Source organism: Fukomys damarensis, unplaced genomic scaffold, assembly GCF_012274545.1.
Source record: "Fukomys damarensis isolate Sample0158 unplaced genomic scaffold, DMR_v1.0_HiC HiC_scaffold_20, whole genome shotgun sequence".
Lineage (NCBI taxonomy): Eukaryota > Metazoa > Chordata > Mammalia > Rodentia > Bathyergidae > Fukomys > Fukomys damarensis.
Genome location: NW_022900932.1, coordinates 25,940,155 through 25,956,158, shown reverse-complemented (window position 1 = coordinate 25,956,158; position 16,004 = coordinate 25,940,155). Strand labels below are relative to the sequence as shown.

Below are 16,004 nucleotides of genomic sequence, written 5' to 3'. Positions count from 1 at the left end.
GGGATTTAGCTCAGCGGTTCGGTGACTTGCCTTGCAAGCGCAAGGACCGGAGTTCAATCCCTGGTAAAAAAAAAAAAAAAAAACAACTGAAAATTATTCCAAAACTTCATAGAGGTCACACTGCGTAACTGTAATACACACAACTAAATTGTACACATTAAAAGAATGAATTTTTTGTTAGTGAGTTATAGCTGAATTACTCTTTAAAAGAATAGTTACAGACAGATTAATGTTAAAAGGACAGGGCCAAGGAGCCGGGGATTTAGCTCAGTGGTTCGGTGGCCTGCCTTGCAAGCCCAAGGACCAGAGTTCAATCCCCGGTACCAAAAAAAAAGCACAGAGCCAGGGATTTAGCTCAGCGGTTCTGCCACCTGCCTCGCGAGTGCAAGGTCCCCAGTTCAATCCCCGGTACCAAAAACAAACAAACAAAAAAGCATAACTGCTTGTATCCTATATTACATGACAACAAAACCAATGCTGATGGCTAAAAAAAACAAACAAATTTAGGAATTACAGACTTTATAACCAAGTATATCTATTAGCTTGTAAAATAAAGTAATGGAAGACCATGATCAATAAAAAGGTATGGCTAAAGTTACCTGCTCCACATTGGTTACCTCCCACCTTTAGGAAAGCATTTAAAGAGGTTTACCATTATATCTTATTCAAATAATCAAATTAATTATTGATGAAAAAATAAAAGGCAGTGGGAAACACATGGGTATGACATATTCACACAATTAAAAATATATCCTGTATCTATTTTTTCCTTTTCTCATATTTTTTTCTTTTCCCTTATTTCCTTTCCCCTACCCTTCCAAAGTCTTTGTAAATAGAGGAGGGTGGAGGGGGTGAAGGGACGGCTGGGACATGGGGAAAAAATGAGAACCAAGATCTGTCGTGTAAAGGTACAAGATCCCAATGATGAATACAACTCTACTTTATACTTTAAAAAGTACCAATAAACTCAATAAAATAACAAAAAGAAGAATATATCTTGTAGTTCATGTGTTTAGAAGAGGCATAGATACGGAAAGCATAAAAACCAACCCATGGGTGTAAGACGAGGCCCTTAAAAGAATAGCGGTGTCAAGACATGAACTTCAGGTAGTAAATGTAACATTCCTGTACTGCTGCTTTCTTTACAAAAGAGTAATAATTTCATAAGGGGCAGTGTGTCCTAGCCCGAATGTCCCTGTGTGTTGGCAGACAGAGATGGCAATGTCACATGATTCTGGGAAAAATGCTCCTTAATGTTCCTAAGATGATATGAAACATTTTTGTCCTTTTCTGCTTCTTCCTCCCTCCCTACTGGAGCAAAACTAAAGAAGGCAGAAGACCATCTATTATAACTGACAAAAAGACAGAACAAGAGAATTAATTGTCTTGTTTTCAACAGAGTATCCTTAACTTATCAACTCTTAGATGTCTACTTCTCGACTTGCTATGACAAGGGAAAACATAATTTTGTTTAACAAGTGTTACTTGGAATTTCACTAAAATGCAGCCAAACTCAATGTCTAACTGAAATAACGCTAAATTCTTCAAGAATAAGGAGCATCAATATATCCCCAACAGCTAGCATAACTGTGAAAATATGAACGAAAAAGGTACAAAAACTTTACAAAAACTTCAGATTAGATGCAAGCTTTAGTAACAAAATTGAACATGACAGGTTTAAATTAGCCGTAAGAAGCGTAAAACATTGTTAGTGCTTATTGTACAGCTTTAGATTATATGGAACCAGAAATTCTCATACACCAATCTAAGAAAATACCTCACAAATCCCATGAATATCTATTAAATGACTTTTACAACAATCCTAAATTGCATAATCACGTAACTCAGGAAACTCACTAAGAAAAGGTGATGTGATTTCATTAACTGATCTGAGCTCATTAGACTATGAATCTACCTAGTTATAGAAACAGTAATTATCCTTTTCTACATGTATGAATCTCAAGCAAGTCTCCATTTCTTTCTTTCTTTCTTTCTTTTTTTTTTTTTTTTGTCCGGGATTGAACTTGGGACCTTGCGCTCAAGAGGCAAGCAGCAGCACCACTGAGCTAAATCACCAGCCCAAGGCTCAATTTCTTTAACCATAAAGAATTTGAAAATCAGTAGTGATGGTTTCTCTGAAACAGAAGGTATAACTAATAATTCAGTTAAATTTTCACAAAACCACAATGATAAATTTTCTGTCTTCTTAGTAATGACAACAGATCAAGAGATCTCAAACCCAAACACTACTGATGCAAGACACAGAATGTAAATTAACTGAATTCCAAAAAATGGAAAAGAAAATACAATCTAATCAAGGTACACTACGACTAAAGCAGGAAACATCTCTAGCCAGACCAATGAGGAGAAAGACCAGTATAAAGAATGTGAAAGTTAGCATGACTACAGATTCTACAATTATTAATACAATAGTGAAACAATACGATAAAAATGATTATATGACAGTTTAGATTAAATGGACAAATTCCAGGAAAGACACAAACACCAAAAGCTCACTACAGAAATTGTGAAAATCATATTTACTAAAGAAAGTGTAGTATAGTAAAAGAACAAACAACAACACATTAGATTCCAAAAAGACTAAAACCTGCTCAAATAACATGAAAAGACAAATGACCGGGAGAAATACTTGTAAAATGCATGTTCTGATCATGGATTACATGGAGAATTTCCAAAATTCAGTAAGAAAATGAATAAAATGGATAAAAATGAGATGCTTAAAGAAGATATGGGAATATTAAATATAATGAACATTGACCAATGTAAAAATCCAATTAAATACATGTACCCACCTATTAGAACACTAAAATCAGGATAGCTGACTATGCTAAATTTTGAGAATCTGTGTATGCTGTATGATTCTATTTATATAAAATTCTAGGAAATGCAAACTAATTGTAGTGACAGAGGGTAGACTAGTAAGTTGCCTAAAGATATGGAGAAAAAGAAAAATTATGCAGACATTAAAATCTAAACTTTACAGGTTAAGAGATGTAATTATTATTTTCAGTACAGTGTCTACACTGTGTACACATGTCAATATGTAGTTTGTTGACTATACCTCAAAAAAACTGTTAATCAAAAAAAGAATAAAACCAAAAATTGTGTTAATACTGATCATTTCTAATAAAAATCGATCTTTATAACTAAGATTTTTCTTTTTATCTTAAAGAGGATTATTTTGGATCACTTAACAAAAGAGAAATAGAAATATTAATGTAATAAAAACTTAAAGAGAAAAAACAATATTCACCTAATTCAAGTGTAGTACAAGAGAAGTCAAAACAGCTTCTGTGCATTACATTGATGAAAAAAATGCGGGAAAATCAACATGTGAAGTGGTTTAATTTTTAATGGTTGAACAACTTAATGAAAAAGAAAATACGATGTCACGGACATAGCCATTCAAACCCATGTAAACATGCCCAGAGAACAAAGAATGAATTGGTATCAGAAAGGTTATACCAAGTGGGTGTTGGTGACACAGGCCTGTAATCCTGGCACTTGGGAGGCTGAGGCAGGAGTAAATGCCAAGTTCAAGGGCAGCAGGAGCTACACTGAGAACCTGTGTCAAAAAACCAAAACCAAAACAAAACAAAAGTACAAGTCCAAAGAAGAAAGAAGGGAGACGAGGAATGTGCTGCCTAGCATAATTGAGGGCATGGGTTTCATGGGGGGAGGGGGTGATTTTGAACTTACTAACCCTGGGTTTTTACAACTGTTTCCTAACTGCTATACCTACTGTTATCCTCACTCCATACCTTAACAATATACAGGCTGAGTATCCCTTATCCAAAATGCTTCGGACCAAAAGTATCTCAAATTTTGGATTTTTTTCCTTCAGATTTTTGGAATATGCAAATTTTTCATTGGTTGAGCATCCTCAATCCAAAAAATAAATTCCTTCAAAATACTAAACTTTTTTAGTATCATGTTAACATTTTAAAAAGTTTTTTGAGGATTTTAGTCCTTCACAAAAGTTTTTGTCATCAATCTCTTAGAAGCCCAGTGACTGATCAACTGACTCTCAGTATCATGTTAACATTTTAAAAAGTTTTTTGAGGATTTTAGTCCTTCACAAAAGTTTTGTCATCAATCTCGTAGAAGTCCAGTGACTGATCAACTGACTCTCAGCAGTAAAGAACTACCAGATTGCTGATATATTCCTTGATGTTTCAGCCTTGAGATTACTGGCCATTATTACTACTATCTTCTGAAGTCCCTAAAACACAAAGTATGCACCACTAAGTTTTTAATAAAGGAACATAAAGACCCTATAGTAACTGCTTCAAGTAACTTATTTAAAATTTTATAACAACACCTTTAGGAAAAAGTATTCCCTATTTTATACACCAGAAAATGAAAGTCCCAGACACACAGATTATCTATATATATGTGTGTGTGTGATTGTACTGCTTCAAGTCACTAACCCAAACAAGTAGGAAGGAAAAAGTGAGTGAGGTTTGGTAAAACTTCTGGAAGAGTTGTGTCTTAACAGTACAGTAGGCGTGAACCAAGCACAGGTGTTATGGCTTGTATCTAGATGTCCCCCCCAAACCTCATGAACTCATGTAGGTAGGGCTTTTCAGAGATGGGTGAAGCTGGGTCCTATTTCCTTTGTGTTACCCATGTGCCATGACACCCTGTCTTACAGCCAGCTGATTATGGACTGAAATCTCCACAAATTATGAGCTGAAATAAACCTTCCTTCATTTGGGCATCAGGTATTTTGTCTCAGCAACAAGAAAAATCACTAAGACAACAGGGTAGAGGAAAAGTAGAAGGAGTTGCAGGAAAGAAACAAGAAGGCAAGAAGGTAAATATATAAAAGGCAAAACCATGAAGGCAATATGTAAAAAGTACTATATGCGCTGAAAAGTAAAAGCTCTCTTAATATCCATGGACTCAAGATGACTCCTCCCTCAAAGCCCTCTACCCAGTCTGTATATAATTTAGATGAGCAATGGAGAACCTTTTATAACTTTTAATGATAACAAACAGCCAGTTGCAGCACCCATGCCATAGGCTCACCATCATTCATTTAAACTAAAGCCTAAATTCTGACAGTAATCTCAAGGTGTAACTCTTGAAAGAAAGATTTTCTTAGACTCTATTACTGTATTGTGAGCAATATAACACAAAGGAAAGTGGACTCTGGAAGAGGGGCACAGTGGCACAGGCCTATAGTTCCAGCTACTTAGGAGGCTGAGGCAGAATGATTGCTAGAACCCAGCCCAGTAACACACCAAGGCTTCATCTCAAAACAAGCTAATTAATTTTAAAAAACAAACTCTACTTTAATCACAAGACCTGTGTTTCAACACCAGTCATCTATGGACCTTGGACAATTTCCCTACTTTCTGTATTCCTCAATTTTGAGATTTGTAAAAGGAAATAAGTATAATAACTCATGAAGTTTCCCCACAGTTGAAATTAATACATGTAAAGTGCTTAAGACTTCAATAATACACACAGCAAACTAATATTCCCACCATGAATCAACGGTTCCTCCCTTCCTTATGCCTTAGATCTTAAATTCTTCTCTTAATCATCTCATTTTGTATTCTTTTCTACTTGTGTTCTCCATTTTGGCTTAAAAACAAAAAATAGATCTTTTCAGGACTGGTGTGGTGGCACATGCCCCTAATCCCAGCACATGGGAGGCTGAGTGAGGCATGAGGATAGTGAGGCTACCCTGGGCTATATTCTTTGGCAGCTCCCTTCTCAAGTTTGGTAATTTTTTAGAATAATTACTATTATTAGCTTATATAATAACCCAGGAACTGCCAAATGGATGAGATACAAAGGACAAGGAAGTGATATGGAAGTTTCCATGCTTTCCATGAGCATGCCACCCTTCAGCAAAATGAGGTTTTGCCATACAGAAAGCTCTCCAAAATCCATTATTTGGGGAGATTTTGCTACATATGAATGTTGTGGCTTTTAGTTATTAACTCTGTCTCAGTCCTTCTTCCCACTTCAGAGGTTAGAAGCTAAGGATGAGAGTTTCAAGTGTCTAATCAAAGTTTAGTCTTTCTAGTGACCAGTGAGAGTATCAGCTTTTAAGTAAAAATCTTTACTAAAGATTAACAAATCAATCTTAATAAAAAGAGGGAACTTTAAATGTTATTGGTTACACTCTTACCTCGCAAGTTTCTCAAGCGTGAACACATATAGAACCTCCCAATAGAGCATAGCATACCACAAAAGCACTCAGAGGTTTACAGCTTTCCTGACAATTCATTTCCCATGCTCCCACATTACTTCCACAAAGCTTCTCAGAAACCTCTTTATCACTAGAGCCGACAGTGTCTGGAAAACTTGGGAACAGAGGGGAAAAAACTGTGATATTAAAAGCTCTAAGGCCAGGGATTTAGCTCTGCGGTTCCAGTGCCTGCTTCGCAAGCACAAGGCCCTGAGTTTGATCTCCAGTACCCCCTCAAAAAAGGACACACACACACACACACACACACACACAGTGTACAATGGTGATACACTTAGATTCCACTGTGTTTTTCCTGTTACCAAATTCACCATAATCCAGATCTCTCTCATTTCCCTTTAAAGAATTAAGCAAGCAGTCAAATTTCACTTTAACTTGCAGGATTCTCTAATTTTAATACAAATTCTAATATTTCTCATTATTTAAAAGGAGAGTATAAAGAGTTTATAATTCAATGAAATCAAATCTCATTTTCTATGGTTCTGTAGGCTCAATCCTGAATTTAACAGAAATAGTAGTATACTGTACACTACCATCTAATTCCAGTATGACAAACATGAGGGAAGATGCAAGGGTTAAAAAAAAAAAAATCTTTGTTATTTTATTACAATACAAGATTGTAAGATGTAAGTTAAGGATTTAAATTTTTTCAATGACTTAATTTTATCAAAGTCAGAAATGTTTAAAATAAAACAACAAAATCCTTGAACCAAAGACTAAAAATTTTGTCAAAATCTGGGTTATTTTTCTACCCTATTAAAAATACAACACAAACAAAACAATGAACCTAATGATCTCCATCCTTTCTGCATCCTTTAATTAAGAAAAACTTAAAATTTTCCTCATACTTTTTTTAACGGGTTTCACTATGTAGCTCAAGCTGGCCTTGAGTTCCACAAGATCCTCCTGCCTCAGCCTCCCAAGTACTGGGATTACAGGCAGGCACCAATACTACAAGTGTTCAGGTCAAGAACAAAGACAATATAGCTGGGCACAGTGGCACATATCTGTAATCCCAGCACTCTGGCATACTGGCAGGAGGATCACAAATTCTCCCTGTCTCTGGGCAACTGACCAAACAATACTGTCTCAAATAAAAAGGGCTAATGAAACTTAGTGTCAAAGATCCAGATTCAATGCATAGTAAAACAACTCTCCAAAGGAAATCTAACCATTTGTTGTTTAAAGTGGATACATTCTGATCTGCTATCTCCTAAAACCTAAGACTCAAAATATTAAACATAAAAGCAATACAAGAATGACAGCGTCCTTAAGTATCATAAGATTGGTTTCCTATTTCCAAGTTTCAACTCTATAAAGATTTTGAAAAATAAAAATAGTAGTATTCTCTAAAACTTGACATAGGTATCATTTGAAAATGGAATCTCTATTGCAAAGGAGAAGGAAAAGAAGTATACAGAGATCTTTATGTATATCATGTTAGACGATTCCATTTCATAATTATGAAATGAAAAAATAATGTTTACTAGGAGATATGCTAAATCCATCAGGAAATAATTTATATAAACTTTAAAATTGAAATGATTCTAATATATACTTTTTTATAGTAAATACCAACAAAATATCCTTATTTTTATCTGTATAAATGTTCCTCCATCTATAACAGGGTTATATACTAATAAATTCACCCTAAAGTGATAAGTTGAAGTCCATTTAATATATTTAACCTTCTGAACATCATAGGCAAGCCTAGCTGCCTTAAACATGCTCAGAATATTTAATTATCAGCCAATAGTCGAACATCATGTAAAAGTATCACAAAGTACTTCTCTAAAGCCAGAAAAAGACCAAAATTCAAAAGATCTTTTCTACTGAAAGTGTGTCACTTTTGCAATAATGCAAAGTTGAAAATTTAAAGTAAAAAAGGAGTATCTGTACTTTTAAAGAAACTGGCATTACAATTTTACTAAATATGAGCAACCTATGTAAGATGAATTTTGTATTTCTACGGAATACGATTTGAAAGACATGAAAAGGAAATGAAATCTCCAACAATCTTAAGCTAGTAGCATTGTTTTCTTTACACATTTCAAGCATATTTCCTCTACTCTAATTTCATTACATCTATTAAGAAAAAGGTTACTAAGCTATTACACAAGTAAAAAATACATATATGGTATTATTAAGTCCAAAAATTAGGTTTGAAGACACAAATGAGTGAGAGATATGTACTACTGATTTGGAGTATGCATCCACATACACTCAAGACTCAAAACATACAACAGTTAAAAATAAATCTAACAAATACACAAGATCTATATAAAGAAAATCATATTCACTAAACAACAATTTTAAAAACTTGAAAAACAAGGTATATTCCATGTTGTCTGAGGTATAAGTTCAACAGTGGAAACATGCTCAAATTTCCTAAACGAGTCTGTAAAATTATTACAATTTCAGGCAAAATTACACCAGAACATTTGCAGGTAAGAAATTACAGAAAAAGTTAAAAAATAATTTTTGAAGAATACAATTAAAATACTAAATACCATCAAAAAGTGAGAAGGACTATTACAATGCAAGGATGGTTCAATACACAAAAAAATCAAAGTAATAACAATATTAATAGAATGAAGCAAAGAAAAACATCTCTTAATTTTGAAAGTTAAAGCAACAAAAACATTTTAAAGAACAGGGAAATGCTAACATTAAGGTCTATGATACCTCAACATTATACTAAAAATGAAACAACACAGGCCAAATAACCTTATGGTACTATTCAACACACCGGAACAGTTTATCAACTAAATTGTTTCACAAATATTTCTTATAGTACTATATTGCCTCAATTTAAAAATTCTAACTATGGAATTACAGCTTAGGGAGGGAAACAATCCTATAGTAAATATGCATACAGCTATTTTATAGTCAATGACAATGCATAACTTTATCCAGACATTAACACAGTGTCCTTCTGATATTCCACTGACCTTAAAAATGTTTTCTGAATCTTAAATTCATAATCGCAATAGATGAATCTTAGATGTTTCAGTCTCTCACTCTTTTACAAGACATGAATTAGCTTTTGAAAAATTCTCTTAAGACCTATTCTAGAAATTGACTGTTCCTACTATCATGCCAATCTTCTTTAACACTGTGATAAGCAACCCTCTACATTCAAAACACTAATTTTCATAGCTATACTGTTCTAACAATACAGCAAATACTGGAAGAAATTTGAAATGATGTCAAAGCCACCAAATTCAACTCAAAATTTAACCACTTGTCATGATACTAATGTAAATAATTCAACTAAGAAAACAATTACTTGGACAAATATTTTTACACAGGTTTTCTGGGAAAATAAAATCCATGTAAGGCGTAAGGAAAACAATTTCATAATGACAGTATTAGGACATCATTTACCTTTTCCACTCATCAGGGCCCAGAGCAGTTTTCCATAGGTGACCTATAGTGGGATGACACTGCTAACCCGTAACAAAATATGTTTATATGTTCTGGTTTTTAAAACTTCATTTTTACTTTTTAATACAGTAAGTATCAGTAGGTTTAACTCACATAAACCCCTAATGAAGCCTCAGTAAGTTTTTGTTCGTTTGGTTTGGTTTTTTTTGGCACCAGGGATAGAACTTGGGACCTTGTGCTTGCGAGGCAGGCAGCAGCACCATGGAGATAAATTCCCGGCCCCTCTCACTAAGTTTTAAGGGTTTAAAAAAGGGTACTGAAAAATTCTATATAACTGAGGTCACACACTTTGTAGGGAGACTACCACAAATGTACTACTAATTGATAGTCTGTCTAGTGGTAAACAAGGCATTTTCTATGTGAACTAAATATAAATTGTGCTTTAATTTCAAAACCATTAAAATGAAAAATGTACATCTTACAGTTAAATAAAAGTAATTTTATCATATATGTGAATATTGTGTCAAATCCTTTTAAACTGAACTTTATCTTTCATGAGCAACTGATACTTTATGTATCACTTGATTCATTATCTTTTCCCATTTTGACTCAGTTTTACAAAAAATAGTATATCTCCTATAAGTTTAACATCACAAACTTTTCATCAGTAAATGAAACTCCAAAGAAAATAGGAAATGCACTTTATAACTTTTTAAAATATGTAATATATTGCAACGTTTTAAAAAATTACCAAGGAAAGGTTTTTATTAAACGGGCACAACAATGTGTGTAGGGGTTGGTGAATTTAAAGTTTCAGAAGTATAGTCAAGACTGAGGAAATCTAAACACTTACAGAATAATATTTGGACTTGATCAGATAAAGGAATGACTACTAATAAACAGGGAAAGTAAGCTAAAGGCATATTTAGGTTGAGCAACCTATTCACATACAGTAGAATGGAGGAGGTAGAAAGCTAAAAGTACACTGAACACATTGGGGCAAGGAAGGTTTGGACCTACTGGTAGTATAAATTGAAACAGGAATGGGAGGCAACTTCAACTATGGGGAGGAAATATGCAGAAATTAGTAAATGCCTACATTAAAGGTAAGGGAAATGTGAAGAATGAAGGAGTTTGCAAAGGCTAGGGAGGACTTCAAATTAAGTCCCCAAAGAGCAGTTGGTTTCAGTTGAACATATTACATTTACAGAAATTATATCAGATCCAAATGCAGGAAAGTCATGTAAAGAAAAGGTATACAATGAAGAAAGGTTAGTGCTTAAATTGCAAATTTGTGAGCAATTTTTAAGAAATACCAGTTAGTTCTCCAAAGAGAATAACAAGATTTATTTAACAAGAAAAAAGGCAAAAACCAGTAGATAAAGGTCTGAAACCTCGCATACCAAATTTTTAAAAGAAGGAACTGTATTTCGGTAGAGAAGGAAAACTAACAGCTCAAAAGGACTTGAACCACTAGGGAACAGAAATCAAGAAGGAGCAAAATTCAGATATACCCATTATTGAAGTAATTAAAGGGATACTTTATTTTTACTGTGAAAATCTATGAATTACAAGACACTTTAAAAAGCAATGTGACAAGAATATGAAAAAATACTAAATCTGGAATCAGAAATCTGTATTCAAATTTATGCCGTGATACTGGTGATGTGATTTCAAAAATCTCTTGACTTCTCTTACCTTTCAGAGGCTAGTGAAATACATATGTGCCCAGAAAACTAATGAATATACCTATTAACATAGGAAACATTTCTCATATACAGTTAATTTCATAAAACAAACCGAAGTATTAAAGTATCCACTGTTATGGTTTAGATCTAAAATGGCCCCCAAGCCTCATGTGTTTGAAAGGTGATTGGATCATAAATCCACTTTTGAGTTTGGTAGCTGAATGTGATGTTAGGAGGTGAGGCCTGGTTGGAGGAGGGTCCCTAGGGTTGTGCCTTTGGAGGGTACTATCTCTCTCCTCATGGCCGCCATGTTGAGCACTTTTTCTTCCACCACCTTCTCCCTCATGCTGTTTCTGCTTTGGAGCCTGCCTACCATGACCCAAAATAAACCTCCCCTCCTCGAAGTGGTGGTGCCAAGTATTGTGTTCCAGTAACAGGGAAGTAACTAAGGTATCTACTATTTGTTCCTTTACTACACTACTAATATAATCCTCACAAGAATTCTTTTTACAGATAGGAAACTAGCATAGAGAAATTAAAGGTCACACATTACATGATTTACCCATAATTATAGTCTACCTCTGATCCCTAAAGTCTATGCTTTCATTCTAGGCAATAATACAAATGTATGTCATATTTCCAAAACTTCAACAATAAATTTTAATAAAATGAAGAAAAATAAAAGTATTCCCAAATTAGTGCCAATATAGTCCTAATTTCAAATTACCACATCAAAAGGAAAAGTAACTTGACTTCTTTTGAGTCATCTGAATTAAACATCACTTTCACCAAAACTAGAGGGGCTGGGGGTTTAGCTCAGTGGTACTGTGCCTGCCTCCCAAATGCAAGGTGCTAAGTTGGACCCCCAGTACAAAAAAAGAAAAGTTTTTTTTTTAATTGAGCTGACTAGATCTTTCAAGTACATGAAGAAATATTTATGGAATGATTTCAAGGCCTAATATAATGATATTTACTGGGATATTTACTGCATTTCTCTAATTAAAAAAACTCAAGCCAAGCACCATGGCACACACCTATAGTCCTATATATGTAGGAAGCTGAGGCAGAGGATTACTTGAGCCTAGGACTCAAGAAGATTAGCCTCAGCAACACATTAAGATGCCATTTAAAACAAACACCTATAATCCCAGCACTCAGGAGGCAGGAGGATCGCTGCAAGTTAGAAACCAGCCTGGGCTACATAGTGAGTTCCAGGTCAGTCTCAACTACATAGTGAGACCTTTTCTCAAAAAAACCAAAACCAAAACCAAACCAAACCAAACCAAACAAAACAAAACAAAACAAAAAAACCAACAAACAAAAAACCCAAATGGCGATCATCCAAAAAAACATTAAACAGAAAAAAAAATCACATTATTCACACAGAAGACTGTGGACCTTGCATATGGATATGCAATGCTAGTATCTGTATTAAGTTAGAATTAAGAGCTACTGGGATAGATGTGAAACTTATTTTTGCTTACAAACGTTTTCCCAAAACATTTCCAGTAAAAACTATTAATGACAATTATAGAATAAATGAATAGGAAAACTTCTGGACCTAGACCAATTCTTTCATTCACCAGACAACTGAGACAATCTATAAAATGAAACTATTATAAACACACTGTAAGGCTGCTTTGTTTTTGGTACTGGGGACTGAACCCAGTCACTTCACACTGAGATCATCCTCATCCTAAATTGTTAATTAAATTGCCCAGGCTGGGTTCAAACCTGTCATCATCTTGCTTCAGATTACAGGCCATGTGCCATTACACTCAACTCTCATGAAATCTACAGATTTTTAAGTGCTCAGTTACAAACACACCCATCCTCACCCCTTGTGCCTCCCACAATTTACTCCAAGTAATTCAACAGCTCTACTGAGATCCATTTTATTGCCCTGGTTTGAGCTTACAGGTATCCTATCCAAATTTTGCAAATGATAAAGTCCCCAAAGTAGATTTCATTGTATTATCTTAGATGAATGAGTTTCCAATGGTTAAGTCTAGGAAACTGGCCTACAACATGCTGTAACTTTACATCCAGTGAAATATTAATATTATGATATATGACATATTCTATAAATATTAAATTATTCTAATACTATTATAAACTGTTATAATTAAACATGCATGCTCTAATTGAATCAACAGGTTCTACATTACAAGGAAAATAATTATACAGCTGACACTTTGATCAACTAGTTTACTAGAATATTATAAAACGGAACACAAAATAAAAATGCTACATGAGGGCTAGGGATTTAGCTCAGCGTTTTGGAGCCTGCCTTGCAAGCAAAAGGACCGGAGTTCGATCTCCAGTACCAAAAAAAAAAAAAAAAAAAAAGCTACATGAAAGGATTCTATCCAGTTAAGTAATTTCAGAAAAATGTTTCAACAATGGTAACTTACTGATCACCAATCTTAAAGGATGAGGCCAGACACGGAAGCACACACCTGTAATACCAGCACTTGGTAGGCTTACACAGACGATCACTGCAAATTCAAGGCCAGCCTGGGCTACACAGTGATTTAAAGGCCAGCCTTTTTCTGGTACCAGGGATTGAATTCAAGACCTTGCTCAAGGCAGGAGCGGTGCCACCGAGCTTAATTCCCAGCTCTGGATTCTACTTTTTTGTTTTTGTTTTTGTACCAGGGATCGAACTCAGGGCCTTGTGCTTGCGAGGCAGGTGGCAGCACCACTGAGCTAAATCCTCAGCCCAGCATTTTGTTTTCTGGGGTGGGGAAGCGGGGATTGAACTCGGGACCTTGCATTTTTGAGGCAGGAGGTGGAACGACTGAGCTAAATCTCCCATCCTTGGATTCTACTTTTTTTGGAGGGTGGGTACTGGGGAATCAAACTCCGGCCCTTCTGCTTGCATGGCAAGCTGTGGAACCACTGAGCTAAATCCCCAGCCCTCTTGGGTTCTACTTGTAAAAAGTAGTTTATTCTAGTTTTCTGGGAGACTGAAGTAAGAGGATTCCAAATTCAACTCCAGCCTGGGCAACTTAGCGAATTTCTATCTCAAAATATATTCATGAGGGGAGGGTGACTAGGGCTGCAGCTCAGTGGAAATGCCCTGAGTTCAAGACCCAGTGACCTCCCCAACAAAAGAAAAAAATAGTTCAGTCAGGTTGAGCTTCAAAATAAATCATTAAAAAAAAAAAATCACTGAGTTGCTATGGTTATGTGGATTCAGAATTGCAGATAAAGTGGACATATAATTATTTATCAGCAACACACTCATGACATATGGCCTAAGAACGTTATCATTTCTAGTTAATTTGTAAAATATTAATGATGTCTCCTAAAATTTCTACTTACCTATGAGGAGTTTATGACAATTTCTTTTTCCTATGCCTATTTTTAAGACCAATAACAATAACAAGTCAAAGAGCAAAAAACAGTCTATGTACTCAACTTAGACATAATGTTTTTCACCTACCACCTAAACCAATTTTCACTACAGTTAAGCTTATCAAAGTCATATTGATCAATAAAATAAAAATCATTTAGGGCTGGGGATTTAGCTCAGCAGTTGGGTGGCCTGCCTTGCAAGTGCAAGGACCCGAGTTCAATCCCCAGTACCAATAAATTAATTAATTAATAAGTATCATTCATTTAAAAATTAAACATTCTGCCAGGCGCGGTGGTACATACCTGTCTCAGCACTCTGGAGGCTGAGACAAGAGAGGATCATCATGAGTTCAAGACCAGCCTGGGCCACACAGTGAATGCGAGGCCAGCCTGAGCTACACAGTGAGTTTTTAGTTCACAATTTTGTTTGTTTTTGGTACTGGGGATCAAACTCAGGAACTTGCACTTGTGAGTCAGGTGTCAGAGTCACTGAGTTAAATCCCCAGCTACACAGTGAGTTTAAGGCCAGTTTGAACTACATAATAAAACCCTGTCTCAAAAAAAAAAAAACACCAACAAAATAAATAAAAATAAACATTCTGTGCACAGACAAGGAATGAGCAGTATCAGTACTGCAAGAGAATGATATAAATATTAAACTGACCTAAAGAATGACCTAAGCAACACATACGAGAAAAGTAGAAATTTATAATTAGAAACAGAAGGACTCAAAAAGAGGGATTTATTTATAATCAGGAATCACTGAATTTCCTGAACACAAATAATTTATATTTAAATCTAAATATTCATATTTAGAAGTTTAAAATGCAACTTTAATCTGTGGCTATGCAGTTGAAAAAGTTTAAAATCTAAATTCCCAGGCTAGTGGCTACTCTTCAAATTATTACCAGAAAATTCTCCAAAATACAAGCAAATTTATAGGTTTGATCTTTGTATGATTTTTTCGTTCCTTTTGTATATTAAAAAAGAAAACAAGCCGGGCATGGTGGTGCACACCTATAATCCCAGCACTCAGGAGGTTGAGGCAGGAGGATTGCTGTGAGTTCAAGACCAGCCTGGGCTACATAGTGAGTTCCAGGTCAGTCTCAACTACATACTGAGACTCTGTCTCAAAAAAAACCCCAAAAAATACTGTATACCTAAACAGTACCAATAAACTCAATGAGAAACAGAAAAGAAAAGATACACTTCTTAAATACTCTGTAGACAGAGCTACCTTAAAAACAAGGATGCAAGGGGCCAGGGATTTGGCTCAGTGGTTCTGCCGTGCAGGGGCCCGCGTTCAATCCCCAGTACCACAAAAA

The 16,004-nt window shown here is 35.1% G+C and overlaps 1 protein-coding gene across 3 annotated transcripts in view; it reads right to left on the bottom strand.

Annotated features, from left to right (window-relative positions):
- The window catches only part of Jmjd1c (jumonji domain containing 1C), a 220,356-nt gene that overhangs the window by 200,233 nt on the left and 4,119 nt on the right, over positions 1-16,004 (bottom strand). The window lies entirely within an intron of this gene.